Raw genomic sequence first — 3,548 nt, 5'->3', positions numbered from 1 at the left:
TAAATAATATCCGGAAAAGATTCTTAATGATAATCAAAGAGAATATTGTTATTACCTTTTTATTAGAAACTTTTTATGTGACTTTTGCCGAAAAACTTAATGTAATTTAAGACACTTTGATTGTTATTTTCCAAACATCAATTGCATCTTGATAAATTTTTACCTGTTCTTTCAACCGTTACGATAAGGCATCTCACGGTCCATTCAAAACTAAAATGTTATAAAATAAAAAATTGAACATTTTTTATTTTTTGAAAAAATGAAACTATCAATAGCACCTCAGCAAGAAATATCAAATTTGATAATATTCACCGATCAGTGGCGTTTAGACATATTTGTCGAGGACCAGGTGTCAAGGCTAGGAACTCCACTTGTGCTACCTTGGTGTCTATTGTTCCATTAATCACATCAGAGCTGTATTGTATTGTCACATTTTCCTTGCTTCTGTCTGTACTGATAATCCTGTCAATGCCGCTAAATTATAAAAAAAGTATATTCTGATTGTCTTATATGACAATAAAGATATACATCATTCGACATTCGCATTCATCCAGATTAAAAAATCTAACTTATACGTCCGGATTTATGTATCATTTATGTAAGTGGTGGATGTACAGCGCGTTAACCACTACATATTAAGGCGAATTATGCGAACTTTCAAATTATTCATTTGTTTATTAAAATAATCAATGTAAATAATCATACCCTGTATTGTTAGTTGCAGCATATATAGGGAACCTGCAATATGAGCCTAATGGGCACAATATGTCTTGTTGTTTTGGAAAAGATGCATAATAAGGCTTTCCCTGTCAACATATGCGAACCATTTCTATCATGCAGTTTCTTAAAACTAATAAATAACTGTATGCAATTTATATTCAGTAATCTTTCAACGCCTTAGTAAAATGAGATGGTCATTTTAGAACTTATAAGATATACAAAGTAAAAAAGAGATAACCCCCGAGAACTATTTGTAGATAAACCTTTTAAATTTCAAAAGAATATTTCTTTAAAAAATTCATAAACGTAAGTACTCATTTTTCAGGCACGCAATTTGGTATACTTAGAGTATCTATACTCCACATTCTTTAAGGTAAGCGAAATAACTCTTTCTAAACGTTTTTCAATTTTCAAAAATTGTAGGCCCTCAAAACCCTTAAAAGGAGTAAAAAATTTGCCCCACTGACCATACTTTCGGAAAGAAAGAAACAGTAAAAAGGGCTGTTTTGAGCGTTGACCCCTCTAGATCCCTTATCTCTTAACCATTTTTTAATTGAATATTTTTCACTTTCACAACACCTATATGTACATACATGACATATCTTGTACATATGTTTATATAATCATCTTTGAAAGCTTTTAACTATTTGATCATTCTATATTATACTGTTCTTATGTAGTGTAATTAAATTTTGGGAAAGAGGGAAAGAGTGGGAGACAGAGAAAGAGAGAGTAAATAAGGAAGAGAGAGAACGAGGGAAAGGATTGTGGCATTGTTCACATACGTATATAAAATATAAACCATAATCACGTGATAGGTCCCTGTTCTACAGGGGTACTTAAAAGAAGGAAAAAAGATAAAACACAAAAAACAAATCCAAAAAAACCCCCAAACATCACAGTTCAAAACAACATTGAGAAGAGACACAATAGAGAGACAATTTAACCATATATACTGCAGTTTTACAGCTAATCACATATTTTTGCCCATGGTTTTTATACTCCTTATATCTACAATTTTTCATAAGCATAAATTTTTCGATCAAGAGCCTTTCTATTATAACATTTTTTAATCCATGTATATTTGGATTGATATTACTTCTGTATTTACAAGAAAAAAATATTGCTTCACAATAAGAACTATCAAGTTTAAAAATCTATAAATATCTCTAGTTTTATATTTTCCAAAGAGAACTGATTGTTTATCAAATGTTATTAAGAAATCAAGTTGGTAGTTACCATCAACATTTTCATTTTTGTTTCAAGATCTCTTCCCGTTTATAAAAAAATCGATGACGAAATTCCTGTCCAATACAATTTTAATAAAGACAAAAACAAGAGATCTTTTTGACCGAAAGTCAAAAAGCCCCAACATGTGATTCACATCAATCTCAAAGCTTTGGAAAAAACCCGTTATACATAGTTCATGGACTTACCGGTGTAGTCGGATTTGGTCGAAACAGGTTGGCTGTAGAAAACAAATATTATCATTTATTAGTTTAAATGTTTATAAGGAATTACTTTTAATGCTTTTAAATTAAAGATTGTTTCAAACTTAACTATTTCATAAAATTGTCTCACCTTTCACGTCAATTTTAAAACAGTGCAACTCAACTGTGCTTACTCTAAAACAAAAGTAAAGGGTAGTTTTAATGTGTATTAAGAGAAGTACATTGGAGAACCCATACCCTTGAGAACGCACACCCTAGTAATAGAGTAAGAGTTGTCTTAGTTCTTCCAAAAAAAAAAACAAAACCCCGTACCCTGGATAACTGATATTTTCCTGTTATTCTGCACGCATATACATAATTATTCAGTTTACATTTTTGATAGTTATATAAAATAATTAATTTCATAGCAATGACGAATTTTACTCATAACTTTTATATTATTCATTAACATGTAGGAGTGTGTTTATATTACTGAAAAATCTGTCCATATTAATATACGTAATTATCATGATAACATTTTTTTATACACGATCTTCCAAACAATTCAGAGAGGTGTTAATTAATAATGTGTTTAACATGTACTGGCTGGAGTATTTCAAATAACTTAACAGTTGTGAATTTTGTAAATAAAATTTAAATCATTGATAGCTTGAGATCATTTATATCTTAAATTAGTAATCTATTTATACTGCTAAAAATGTTTCACTAAAACTTGTGTACAGAAAACTATTCCTTAAATTCAAATATTCTGTAAAAAAACCAATGTCACAGTAGTTTATTATGAATTGACAACGGAAATATATTATCTCCACACATGGCAGGTAAACGAGAGTCTTGTACACTATACCGATCATGAATGACCGCAGTCGAGTCACTGATAATATGCAGGCATGTTCACGAAGCTATCTTAGGACCAAGGTGCGTCCTAAGTACATCTTAGGATTCGTCTTAGTCTCAAGTCTGCTTCTCGAAGCTCTCCTAAATTTAGGAAACGCCATAACCCTGTCCTAACTTTAGGACACCACTATCCTTGTCCTAAGACCATCCTTAGGTTGTATAATAACGTTTGGGGGTTATCGGGGCTGTTGTGAAACTTTTACTACGACCGATAAAATAAAGCAATATTTTCTACAGTTCCAGCATTTCCAACAAACATCTAATTCCTAATCCTGGAGGGGGGGGGGGGGTTAGTCATTTATTCGATAATTAACGTTCATTTTATCAATATAAATTGGAGAGGGACCCCGAACTCCCCCCCCCCCCCCAACTTCCCGTTGCTACATTCTTGCCTGGGAGCTGACAAATTAAGCAAATGTTTTCCCCGCAAATACTGTCTTTGTTTGACAAATGAAAATTATTCACTTATTTTTACTATAC

At 31.7% G+C, this 3,548-nt stretch overlaps 1 long non-coding RNA gene across 1 annotated transcript; it reads right to left on the bottom strand.

Annotated features, from left to right (window-relative positions):
- Positions 1-318: 318 nt before the first annotated feature.
- On the bottom strand, positions 319-2,347 carry LOC136276638 (uncharacterized). Its single transcript, XR_010715179.1, has 4 exons — positions 2,302-2,347; positions 2,157-2,188; positions 706-806; positions 319-474 (listed from the first exon to the last, which is right to left on the bottom strand). It is a non-coding gene; the product is annotated as an uncharacterized lncRNA (long non-coding RNA).
- Between the last annotated feature and the right edge of the window lie 1,201 nt (positions 2,348-3,548).

This window comes from Magallana gigas, chromosome 6 (genome assembly GCF_963853765.1).
Source record: "Magallana gigas chromosome 6, xbMagGiga1.1, whole genome shotgun sequence".
Taxonomy (NCBI): domain Eukaryota; kingdom Metazoa; phylum Mollusca; class Bivalvia; order Ostreida; family Ostreidae; genus Magallana; species Magallana gigas.
Note: the sequence above shows the minus strand (reverse complement) of the source record. Positions and strands in the feature narration are given on the sequence as shown.